We start from the raw sequence: 14139 nt of genomic DNA, 5'->3' as shown, positions 1-14139 counted from the left end.
GTGTACCACGTATGTCAGCGGACTTGAGAAGCTGAGAGGAGTCGACCGCAATGATCAGGTTCAAGTCTGGTGAAGAATGGTTTCAGAAAGCAGGTAAAACAAACATAAAATAAACAAAGAACAGGATATGAGGATATGGTAAGATCTGAAAACCTGGTAAAAAATCAAGTGACTTTTCTTTTTTGTATTGCTTTTGAAAACATAATTGGTTGGGTTAATGGAACAGGGTGGGTGGGGTTATCAGTCAGTCAGTTGACAGCAGTCTCTGGTGGATTTACACAAAAACAGCATGTACGAATGGCACTTTTTGAGATCTCAAAAAGCGTACTCAGCGGCCTCGTACCTCCTGGGAAGTATTTTGCAGTCTCCAGAAATGTATATAGAGGTACGTTTTCAGAATGAGTATGGGTTGATTTTTAAACAGGAAAATATAATCGGGCCTGACTCAGCATGAATGCTGTTTTTCGGCAGGTTCCTGCTCTGCAGAACATAAGAACACACAGACACCCTTAACATTTCATCCATCAACACATGAGAACAGTACAAACAATCACCAAACATACAAACTGAAGAGAGACAGGCTACTATATTAGTGGCTACAGCGATAGTTGACCAACAGATGATGAGCATGAGATTTTTTAAAAAGTCTCATCGTTGGTATTGTTTTAAGATGTTGTGGGATTTCATTCCAGGCTTTTGTGAATACATAAAAGAAAGATCTCTGTCCATAACAGTTTTTAAAAGCCAGTTATGGCAAACTTCTATTTGTTGCAGATCTGGTGGAACGATCAGTCTTTGTATTAGGTTTTGGAAAGGACCGCTGAGGTAGCACTATTGAAAATTTGATCGTACAGTTTAATTCCTGGTGGGGCAGTTGGTAGTGCTGTCACCTCACATCAAAAAGGTCGCTGCTTCGAGTCTCGTCTGGGTCAGTTGGCATTTCTGTGTGGAGTTTGCTTGTTCTCCCAGTGTTCATGTGGGTTTCCTCCAGGTGCTCTGATTTCCCCCACAGTCCAAAGACATGCACTATAGGTGAATTGGGTAAGCTAAATTATTCGTAGTGAATTAGTGTTTATGAGGGTTTTCCAGTGATGGGCTGCAGCTAGAAGTGCATTCGCTGCATAAAAAATATGCTTGATAAGTTGGCGGTTATTCTGCTGTGGCGACATTAGATTAAAAAAGGGACTAAGTCGAAAAGAAAATGAATGAATGAGTTTATTCCCTGTGTGTTCATAATGTAATTTTGAAATGACAAAGCATTAGAGAGTGATAGAGCAAAACAATGATGTGTCCATCCAGAAAGTCTGTTGTGGATCTTATAGGCCCTATTAGAGATTATAAGATATCATTTGTTGTGAATGACCATAAAGGGAAACAGTATGACAAGGTGGACAAGATAATGGCATTAAGATAAGTTTCAGAAACAGAAAAAGACAAATTTGTCCTAATTTTCTCATAAACAAATACTTTTTGTTTCAGCTTTTCATAGACATTTTGAACCTGGTCAGACTGATTCCCAAATATTGAAATGTAGACACAGTGGAAAGTTTTTGATTTGAGAAGTGATGGGATTGGATATGGATTTTTTTTTACCTATAGGTGAGTAAAAGTACATAAATTCCATTTTTTAGCGTTTAATAGTCAAATGATTGTCTTGCGGCCGTTGATGTAAATGCTGTAGATCTGTATTCAATTGATTGTTAATTGTGTCAGTACTTGATCCAGACACAAAAAGTACCATGACATCAGTGTACAATAAAAAATCTGAATGTTTAATCACCTGAGGAAGGCCATATACGTTAGGAAAAGTAAAGGTCCCAAAATACTCCCCTATGAAACCCCCATAGAACCACCTTATGCCTACGATGTTGTTGGACCAATTTTAACAACTTGAGATCTATTGGATAAATATGATGAAAACATATATATATATATATATTGCAAAAAGAAGAGGGACTAAAAAAATCTTAGTTTAGAAGAAAAATTTGTTTAAAAGAATAATAGGAACTAAAAATACAATTAATTTCTTTAATTTCTTTTTCAGCATTCTTCAGTATTTTTTCTTGTTTAACAGAAGAAATAAACTCAACAGGTTTGGAATACGTGTTGGGAAAGTAAATAACAGAAATTTTCATTTTTTGGGGGGGTTATAAAAGTGTTCAGAGTGCATAGAGGAGTACTTGACAACCAAAACAACAATGTCAGAATAATGTTTCTTTACCAGATGACATCAACTACTGGTCTTGCATGCACAATATGTCACGCTTAGGTGTTTTATTGCAAATTGGTGTGCACAGAGATCGTTTTGCAAGCATTGTCATTTGTACTCTAAACTCTTTTCTGTTTTTAGTGTATCGTTGTCATGTAAACATACCCTAAATTTGTGTACTAGTTTGAGAGGATGAGTCCTGAGCAGATGGTTGATCTCTGGATTAAGCTTGTCTCATTGCACTTTGATACAATTAGATATTCTTGATTATATACTGCTTTGGAAATGTATGTTGTAGTGATGTAGAGCTTTACGTGCTAGGTTTTCTATGCAAATAATAGGAAAAACAAAATCAGGTTTTGTTTTGCCATCGAGTCTGAGTCCAAGTCATTTGATTTTGAGTAATACCGTTACCGAAACACGTTCCGATACTTCTATAATACTTAAAAAAAAAAAAAAAACGAAGAAACAGATCTAGGATGTTTCTTATTTTTTATTTAAATCCTTGTTCTAACATTCAACAACTCTGGCAAAAAACCGAGCACTTCTGTGAGGTAGCTTGAACAATCAAGTAATAAATAATATACATTCTTCACTTTTGGACTTTAGTGCAACAGTATTATATATATATATATATATATATATATATATATATATATATATATATAATAAAAACAAATAGCACCTTAACTTAAAATACCTGGCAGGCAATTCCAAGTTTACATCACTCATCATGATGTCATCATCAACTTGATAATGCCTCCATACTGCATACATACTCGCACTTTCGCTGCAAGCTGCTTCCGTGTTTTACTTTGCTGACATTTAACCAATAGCGTCTTTGCAACAAAGTGATGTCATGCCGCACACTTCTTGTGTGAAGTCTAGAAAGAGCCCTGATTGGGAGGTAACGTCTAATTCCGTTCGAGTCTGAAACTGCGTGATCAGACCCGATTTACGATCACGTGATCAGATCTAAACATCCCTACTCAGTACATCACTGCATTTACTGTGTGACGAGGCTCGTGGTGTAAATCTTGTCACCATTTTCTGAGACATTTCATTAACATTATCATCTTTGGAGGTTTCATTTCAGACAATTTGGTATAGGTGAATATGCTTAAACAACAAGTTTAGTCTCTCATTTGTACTGGGAATGACCTGTTTAAAGGGATAGTACACCCAAAAATGAAAATTCTGTCATTCATTAATTCACCTTTTGCTGGTTTCAAAGCTTTTTTTCAGTGTTAAACACAAAATAAGTTGGATGAAATGTTGGAAACCTGTAACCATTGACTTCCAAAGTATTTGTTTTTCCTTCTATGGAAGTTAATGGTTGCAGGTTTCAGCTTTCTTCACAGTACCTTTTTTAGTGTTTATCAGAAGAAAGAAACTCATAAAGGGTAGGAACCATTTGAGGGTGAGAAGATAATTAATACATTTTCATTTTGCCTGAACTATCCCTTTAAGTGCTCTAAGAAACATTTACATCAGTGAAGAAGCTATAATATATATTGCTTGATAAGTATGACCTAAGTTGCTTTTATTTGTAATTCATTCATTCGTTACCCACCTAAGGGTGTCCGGTAAGAGACGTAAAATATGGTTTGGGTATGAGAGTAACCCGTTTATTGTCACCACAAATCAGTATGTAAGGGTTATTGTTTATGTGTGTGTGTGTGTGTGTGTGTGTGTGTGTGTGTGTGTGTGTGTGTGGTCTTTCTGTAAAACAGAAATAAGGAAGAAAAGTAAATATACATGATAAATATTAATCACAATATACATATAAACAGATAAATAGATATATGAAACAGATGGCTGGGGCATAAACAAATGAATATACGTAAGGCAGCTATAAAGATCATGCAGTGTTCACCATGATATGCCTGGGCATGTTCAGCATGCATGACTATTCCAATTAGGTTGATTAAAACTGCACAAATACTTTTACAAACCACTTCTAAATGCAAATACAATTAAATACACATAAATATGTGAACTCTTGAACTCAGCTGCCCATATCATCACCAGAACCACTTCTTCTCATCACATCACCCCTGTCCTGCAGCAGCTTCATTGGTTACCTGTTCGTTTTCGAATTGACTTTAAAATCTTGATGTTAACATTCAAAGCCATCCATAATCTCGCCCCTCCATATTTGTCTGCCCTCATCCACATTTCTGTTCCTTCTCACACCCTGCGATCTTCTTCCTCCCTCCACTTGTCTGTTCCCTCTTCTCGCCTTTCAACTATGGGCAACAGAGCATTTAGCCGCTCTGCTCCGCGGCTTTGGAACTCACTACCACCTCCGATCAGAAACATTGACTCCCTTACACTATTCAAATCGAGACTCAAAACCCACTTATTTAAGATGGCTTTTAATACTTAATTTTTTATTTTATTTGCACTATTGCTGTGTATATTTTATTATTTCTCTTGTTGTTTTATTGCTCTTGTTGATTGTACGGTGTCCTTGAGTTGCTAGAAAGGTGCCTTTAAATAAAATGTATTATTATTATTATTATAAATACAGCGGATGCCCTTCCAGCTGCAACTCTTCACTGGGAAACATTCAGCAGTAATGCAGTAGATGTAAATTAAGAAGTAGTAGTATTATCTGTGTTCAGATTTATTTTCTGATAATATCGAAATGGCAAAAATGAAGACACCACTTGAAAGTTTCTCTGGATGTGCTGGATTTATTAAGTATGGGTTAGGAAAAGAAAAATAGAAATATATGTTTCTAAATATTCTACAAAGGTCTGATAACTACTTTAGTGGTAATTCAGTAGATGCAAATAAAGAAGTTGCAACATTAAGGTCTGTGTTTAGTGCCGTTGTATTTTTTTTTTCCGGAAAATACTGATATCGAAAAAAAATGTAGTTTCTCTGGATGTACTGGGTTTATTAAGCATGAGTTTGATGAAAATATAAATGATTTATAAAGTTTTGAAATCATTTATTTCAAATTTCAAATAAAAATAATGCAGCATTTATTTATTTCTTCTTTTTTAAATGACAGTTAATCAGAATAACGTGTTTTAATTTATTGGGATTGAAAATTGGGGTTATTCCAACAAAAATCAATTTCTGAAGTTAAAACATGGATAAAAATCCAAAATCAAACAAAAGTGCCAATGGGTAGCTTAAGTATTGTGTTGGTGCTTTTTGGGTAAGGGATTTATCAAAATAAATAGCAAAAATCAGTCCAAGGCACTCGAACGATGTGAAAAAAATATATTAAAAAGTCTTTATTCACATGGCTAATCCTTAAAAAAAATCTCTTTTATTTAATTTTTTTTAAGGATTAAGCGTGATTAAAGGCTTTTTAAAATAAAAAAGAAGTAAATTTTTTTTCGAGTGCCTTGGACTGATTTGGGCTGTTAAAACATTGATATTTTGTTGTCTAAAATATAATTTAGACCTTTATTAAAACTCCTTTTTATTATTTATGCAAAAAAAGGCTCTAAAAACAACATTATTATTAAAAGTTTAGTTTTTTCTTAATTCTGTGTAATTCACAAAATAAAACACATTCCAGTTTACTCGGGCACAAAACTATACATTATAAATCCATTACATTACATTACATTACATATTTTTCCATAGGATTTTATCTTTGTGATTGTTTGGAATTTTAACTTTATAATATTTTTATTCTTGTGCTAATTAAAATTTAAAGAAAACCCATTCATAATTTAAATGTAGCAGTTTCCCGTTCCAAACAAGACCGTATCAGCATGAACCGTCAGATTCTGACCCCCTTTTAATTTGTGTCTAACCTCGTTCCCCTGTTGCCTTATGGGGGACAGATTGGATTAACAGCGGTCTGTGTGCAGATGTCCTGCGGTCTGTAGTATTTCGAAACACGATGGCAACATAATGGCCTATAGTTTAAATTTAAGGCCTTTAATGAAGTGCTCATCTCCATTTATATTAATCTTCTCTCCCCTGCTGCGCTTTCTTGTTAATGGGCCTGTAATGTTTTTATACTCTTCTGCTTGATTTTCACCATAAACAGCACTTGCTCCCTGTGCACTGATTTCAAGTTGGGTTTTTAATGTTATGATGCAAGGTTTAGCAAATGTAATCTAATCTGAACAAGAGGACTTTGATATATTAATTCAGACATATAGAGACTGGTTCTGTTTAGCAAACTGTCAGAGAGAGGAGAATGAATTGCACATAATGATGTTGATAATGTATCCATGAGGCCGGAGACTCGAGCAGAACAGCATCGCTGTGATTATTAGCATATGCAGTTCAGAGCTGGCGGTGTGCAGAGCGATGGAGTGATAAGCAAAACAGAAATAGAATGAGGAAGGTGGTTTTTGAGTAGTGCTCCATGACACCATGAAAACAAGGGACGTTTTGTTATTGAGTATTGTGACTATATTATGACAAGATTTCTGACAACAAAACATTTTTATTAGCTTTACATTTAAACAACGATCATACTAAAATAAACAAGTTACAGATATTAGTTGTGATCTAATTAAATGTAATTCAGAAAAAAATGAATGACTGAAAACCTCAGCAGGTTTTCAGATTCTTATTCGTGGTCATTTTGTCCCACCGTTTCCATTTATTTTCAGCTCTCTGCTCTAAGGGTGCTTTCACACCTGCCTTATTTAGTTCGGTTGAATCGCACTAGAGTTCGTTTTCCCTCTTGGTGCAGTTTTGTCGCTTTAATTTTGAATGGTGACACCCACAGACATCGTCACCAAATATAAATCAGAGTTAAGACTTTCTCATTCATAGCCGTTGGCTAAAATCATGCATTATAGGCTTTACATTATAGCGAGAAATAACAGATGAACCAGACTACAGTTGAGATTTGCTAACAGACAAACAGCTGTCGTTAATAGTTCAGCATGTATTCACTTTTGGATTTAACATGAAACGCACATTTACTGGTAGGAATGGCATCCCACCGTACTAATAACTCTCTCTTCATATAGCCATATGCCTGTTACATATCTATAATACGCTGTGATATAGCCTGGTTGGTTAGTTCATTGGATAGTTTTGCTTTCTCACTGCAATCGATCCGCTCCAGAGTTTGTGTCAATCGAGCCGAGACCACCTCATTCAGGCAATCTCGGACCGATTGTTTTGACATGGATCAGAGCACAATTGCTGGATTCACATCAAATGAACTGGGGAAACATGCCAGGTTCCGAAAAAAAAAGTCTAGGTGTGAAAACACTATTAGTTACCATGACGGTACATCAGCTCAGCTGCTCTATAATATTACAGCAACAAAGAGTGAATAAAGTCGAGCTGGCTTCATAATACCTAAAAACCAAAATTGATGCATAACTAAACTGAAACTTAACTGGCTAGCCAGCTAATCCAGCTTCATGGTACAGGCCTTAGTTTTGTGATTCTGTCTGTTTTCCACGTTGCTGAAATCAGATTACACTATGTCTATAGTTTGGACCCTAACACTCTCTAAATAATAAACAAATTGAGTAAAGTGTCCAGAGTGAACACTAAAAGCTGTAACATTTTGTATCATTGGAACTGCAAAAATAACTATTTCCAAGTAGGTTCTGTATGTTCTCCTGGAGAAAAAAAGCTTAATTTTTGGTAATTAAATGACAAATCTTTCAATTTATTTATTTTTAGCTAAAAATCAGAAGTGCAGATGGGAAGACATATTAGACATTGCGTCTATTTCCTTTATGTTTCACAAAAAAAAACTATATACTAATATATTAATCAATAGTCTTAAAGCTCTTAGATATGAGTAAATGATTTTGATTTTAATTTAGGTTATTTTTGTTTTGAGTTGAACAGTTGGGTGCTGCTGCCAGTGTTGCTGAATATCCATGAATCTCTAATTATATAACTTATTAATATTAGTGAAGGAAAAAGGAACTCAAAGAGAATTGTATGTACAGCTTGCATATTCCATCTCATATTTCAATAGGCCTGTAAGGTTGATTACTACAGTAAAAAACATGCAATAGTGATATTGATTTTTGTTGTGTTTCCCTATACAAAAAGAAAGAGAAAGTGAAAGCTTGACCTCAGATCTAAACTCTTTATAAAAGCTTCAAGAATACAGGCCTAAATATTTTATTATATCTACAAAGATTTTGTGGATTTCATTTAGACTTTTTTCATTCCCTTAAGGAAGCTATTCAAGATGAAAGTTTAAATCTTCTAAAACTAATCTCATTGCCGTTATCTGTGCAGTCACTTTCTAATGCACCATATGGTGATATGCAATGCATCATTCATGAATGAAAAAAGCATTTAATTAAATGAGCAATTATCTACAACTCTTTAAATGTAAGTTAATGCAAACAAAATGAGAATAAATTGTTCTAACAGCTCTTTAGTCGTTGGATTACGCAGTTTTTTAGCCTTCATGTCAGTCTCTTAAGTATTTGTTTAGTTTTGAACTATTGCTAGGCAGAAATTTAGTCATATCTGTTCCTTTACAAGCCCTGCGAGTCTGTTTAAAACAATAGAGACAACTATGACTCACTCCCACCCTATGTGGGACTCGCATTAGAATGGATGTGGGAATCTAATTTTGGATGTCATAGCTCATATATTCTTAGCTAGAGGCTACATGACAGTAATGAGATCAAATCTGTTTCCCCTGGTTAGTTGACATTAAGTAAAGGGTGCGCTCGTGAAGATTGATCCAAACGGTGGTGTTAATTTGGTATAGGAAGACTGTCTGTGGTTTAAACTAGTCTGTCCACCCTTCGAGAAATACAATTATCCTCCATTATCGGATACACCAATGCATTTCCATAAATTACTGATGTAACATTTTGACACCTGCAGCTGTTAGCTTTCAGTCCAGAGATGATTAGAAATGCATGGGGCTTTTTGCTTCCCCATACACCACACTGTATGAAATTGTTTTTGTTTTTAATGATAACATGTTTTTTGTTTTAAGGGCTACTGTGAAAATATGTAACCTGTTTAACATTTGTAGGTTTTCTTAGGGTGAATAACTGTAAATTTTGACTTTTAACCAGGTTAGTGTTTTACTGTAGCATTATTACAGTGTTTTTACTGACAGTGTACCATGCAAAATTAGCTGTTAATTAACAGTTTCTGTATTAGAGTTTCTGTATTATGTGATTCACAAGTGTTTCCATTTATTTATGGTTGTGAATTGTCTTATGGGACCTTGATTTCTGCTCTGTCGACTTTTATAGTTGAAAGTTCAACTCTACAGTTTAACAGTGACTTTTATTGACATTTTAGTAGTTTGAAATAATAGAATGTATAAGAAAAACTATATATATAAACAAGTCTGTAAAATAACAGAAAATGTGCTGGCAGTTTATTACAAGGTTTCTGTTGTGTAATGTACAACGCCAACCCAGACAATTCATCACTTTAAACTATTATGCGGAGTACACACCAGACATGGCTTGCGCTGACAGATCACAAAGAACGCATATACTGTTGAAACCAGAAGTGTACATACACTGTATAAAAAGGCACATAAGCATATAAAAAGTCCAATTTTACTGTGACTAATCTTTTTGTCTTTTAGGTAGGTTAGGATTATCAAATTTGTTTCTGTTATGCTTAATAGCAGATTAATGAGAGAGATATTTTTTGAGAAATTGTTCTAACTTTTTTGAAAGTCAAGTTTACATACAATAAGATTATTTTGCCTCTGAAAAAGCTCAGATGATGGTGTCAAGGTTTTGAAAGTTTCTGACTGTCTACTTAATACCATTTGAGTTAATTGGAGGCACAACTGTAGAATAGTATTTAAGGAAAACCTCAAACACACTGCATCCTTGTGTGACAACATGGGAAAATCAACAAGTCAGAATCAACAAAAAAGCCAGATTACAATTTGCTAGATCACACTGAGAAAAAGAATAATTTTTGGAGACATGTCCTGTGGGCTGATGGAACTAAGATTGAATTTTTTGACCATAATGACCAGTGTTTTATTTGGAGGACAAAGATGAAAGCTTACAAAGCTTATGAAAGATTTTGACTGTCTAGAAATTAATGAAAAATTCTCACAAAAAACAATCCTTTCATTATTCTGGCATTTAGCAAATATAAATCATTTAGGTAATCCTAACAGACCTAAAATAGTAAATGTTTAGTATGATTTATGATGTTCCCCTTTTTAGAGTGTATGTAAACTTCTGTTTTCAACTGTATATATGCATAAATATTTTGTGTTTACTCGCTTCATTTGCGTATCAAATTCGCTTCATTCGTGCATGAATCTCACTTCACAATAGCAAGGATTCGAGCCATGGGTGGAGCTTCTGTATGCAGGTGACTTTAGCTTCGTTGCTAAATGGCAAACGTGGATTTTATTGAGAGAGTAGCTGTGTTTATGTGCTTTAGGAACGCTGAAAAACAGCATTGATTCATTTGGCGTCCTTTCTGAGTCCATTAGATCCTTTCTTTCTGAGGTGCACCGGGCTATGTGAGTTTACAACTCCTCCAGAAACTATACCTGGATGATGGAAGCTTTCAGCGGTGCTTCCAACTGAGCCCAGCCCAGTTTGATTTGTTGTTCGTGTCAGCAAGAGGATTTCCCCTCGAAACACCAACAGCAGGTGCTACCTCATAATCGCACCCCTACAGGAGCAAGCTCTTGATTGGTCACTTCGGCTCGAATGTCCTTGTTCAGATTTTCCAACTTGAACAATTTGCGCATCAAATGCACAAAATGTTCAATTCACACCGCTTCATACGTGCAAATTGCATCAATCACATCACTTCATTTGTGCCAATAGGATGTCTATTCGTGTCTTGGCATTGATTTAACATGTAAATTACTCGCATTTGACGCTTCATCCACATCTGTTAACGCACCAATAAAAATGTTAATAAAAGGCATTTTTTCAAACTTTGTTTCAAACTTCAAAAGTTGTTGGAAGTTGTTGGTCCCATAATGCTACAAAAAGCATAAATAAGTGGGGAAAATTAAAACTTGAATCACAAAATACAGTAAGCTGCTCATTTACTGATTTGTTTTTACAAACATAATGCATAGAACGTCTTTTTATGATTTTAAAACTGTAAAAAGTCTCATATGGTCACCAGTTGGTCCCCAAAGTTTGACAATAAATACAATTATTTTATTGTATAATATTATTTTATTTTAAAATAACTGTTTTCTCAGCTATTTTCTTGTCTAGATAATGTTATTATATCAAATTCAATTTTCAGCAGCCATTAGTACAGTCATGAGTGTCACATGAGCTTTCAAAAATGATGCTAATATTCTACTGTGGTGCTTAAGTAACTTTATTGCACATTATTCTCAATGTTAAAACAATCATGTTTAAACCAGGATTTTTTATAGGCTTAAGAATGACCAACACGTCCAAAAGAAAAGTGTTAGATAGAAACAGTCATTGTTGTGATGGTACAAATATATTGAATGTCACTTCTGCTCAATTTAACATGTTCTTGCTGGTTAAAATATTACATTTTATGGAAAAAAATGCCTAAAATTTTATGGACCCACATTTGAATAGTAGTATCTCCATCTTGAAAAGCCTGGAGATTCAGGGTATGTTTATTCAGTGTGGCTTAATTGTTTTTTAGAGGCTGGCATTTACAAACAATTGATTCTGTATGCATGGCTAAGCTATTGGTTTTCATTGATTGCTGTTGCAACTTTTAGACAATCGATAATGAGCTATGATACACAGAAACATTATCCGTCTGTATTGATGCTTTGAAAAGGAGCCTGATGAATAAAAACCAGGTCATTTAATATAATTTCACCCAGATTTCCTCACAATCGGGCCACTCTGGTTTCAGATAAGTCCAATGGATCAGTGTGCCATTCATGTCAGGATGGCATTTATTAGAGTTTATTCATTCATTTAATCATTTTCTTTTCGGCTTAGTCTCTTTATTAATCTGGGGTTGCCACAACGGGATGAACCGCCAACTTATCCAGCACATGGTTTATGCAGTGGATACCCTTCCAGCTGCAACCCATCACTGGGAAACACCCATACACTCTCATTCATACGCATACACTACGGCCAATTTAGCATACCCAATTCACCTATAGCGCATGTCAACTGTGCTGACTTGAAAGTGTGTCTGAGAGCACAGAGCTGAAAAAAAAGATACCTGTGTGCATTGTGCACATGGCTTTCCATCTACTGTGACAAATCAGTGGATCCTACTCTAACAGAACAGCCAGTACTCCTCTAATACAATTGTGTTCTGGCGTTTTTCTCTGGGAAAGGGAAATATTCTGACACTGTTTCCCCTGAAGACAGAACAGCGTGTGTTGACATCTGCAATGTGCCACGGTGGAAGTGACAACAGATGAAGCCGCCACTATGGCTGGCTGACACACAGCCGTTATTGCACACTGTAAAGCAAACTGGAACCTCTTGCTGTTTCTTCATTACTGTTATGTCTTAAAGCAGCAGGCTATTTATTAGGGTTAGATCCCGTCATGACACCAGTTGTTAGCATTATAAACAGCCTCTGCTCACAAGCTGAGACGTCACAGGTCATTCAAGGTGCTTTATGATTAGCTGTCAGATGACCGCAGAGAACTGTGTGAAGATGAACCTGAAGTACACAAAGCTTCATTTCGACACAGACTCTGAACATAAATGTTAAGAGTGAAGAGTTAAGATGGATTTTCAGTAAAAGAATGAGATTTTGATTTATTAATGGATATAGTGGAGGATTTGTCTGACTGATTTAAACCAGGAGCTATTTTTTTTTTTTTTTTTTGAGTTATTAATTTAAAGTGACTTACGATAGTCTTCTGCTCATGAATCACACTACACCATACCTGCCAACATTTGTCTCTGCAAATCCGGATGACCGGGGGTAAGGTTCGGGGGCGAGGTGTCTAAATAACACTGTTGAGAATCGGGTACTATGTACTGTGGTGTTAGTAACTGTACTATGAAGTGTGTTTTGGGCGGCCGCTGCCATCGGATCCTATGCCAATGTTGGCGACCAGGGGGTTTCACAGATCGTACCAAAATGCTGAGTACCGCTGAAGGGGTTGGGCCTGAGGGGAAGGGGGATGGGGGGATGTTTGAAATTACGGGAGTTTTCCAGGAGAATTAATAAAACGGGAGGGTGGCAGGACTACTACTGCTGTTTAACTGTTGTTACTAAAATTTTTTAATTTCTGAACAAATTCAAGAGTATTTTTTTATTGCTAAAAACATTTATTAGAAATGCTGTCATTTTCTATGATTGTTCTGAAGACACAAAGTGAGAAACAATTGAGTTCTAGAATTGAACCTTTACTCTTGGAAATGCTGGGTTATTTAAATCCATATTGGGTAAAATATGGACAAACCTAAACATTAGATTAAAATTTGTCCTATAAATTTTATTTAGAAAATAAACCCAGCAGTTGGTTTAATCTGTATTAAACGCAGATATGGGTTGAAATAACCCAGTATTTTATGGATCAAATAACCTACTACACCCTGTGTGAAATGGTTTTGTCTTTTTTACGTTTTTATTCCAAATACTAAGCATATGACAACAGAAATGCATATTACTACAACTAGGGAAGTATTCTGAAGACGTTGGCAGGAACTGACATACAATCATATAACACTAAAGCTTGTAACCATTGCTGTGTGGATAATTTGAAGGTAACAAGGCATATTATTAAGATATCTTAGTCAAGTAACTCCCCAGATTCTTTCCTTCCTCAGAGTAGCTTTTCCTGATTAAAAGACTGAATATCCCTGCACTACACACTTCTGAGACTCATAATCAACTTAAATGGTTAGCTGGGCTGTGGTTTGTCTCCTCTGCCCAAGTCTGTTTGGCCAATACCTTTCATTCATTCATGAAGAAGAAGAAATTAATTTATTTCAAAGTAATTCATTCATTTATTCATTCATTCATTTATTCATTCGTTTATTCAGAAGAAACTCATTCATTCATTAATTCAGAAGAAACTT

The 14139-nt window shown here is 35.3% G+C and overlaps 1 protein-coding gene across 4 annotated transcripts in view; it reads left to right on the top strand.

Annotated features, from left to right (window-relative positions):
* Positions 1-14139, top strand: part of zdhhc8b (zDHHC palmitoyltransferase 8b) — a 135196-nt gene that overhangs the window by 8197 nt on the left and 112860 nt on the right.

Source organism: Danio rerio, chromosome 5 (genome assembly GCF_052040795.2).
Source record: "Danio rerio strain M-AB ecotype USA chromosome 5, GRCz13ab, whole genome shotgun sequence".
In the NCBI taxonomy this organism is placed as follows: Eukaryota; Metazoa; Chordata; class Actinopteri; order Cypriniformes; family Danionidae; genus Danio; species Danio rerio.
This window is presented reverse-complemented; position numbering and strand designations above follow the sequence as displayed.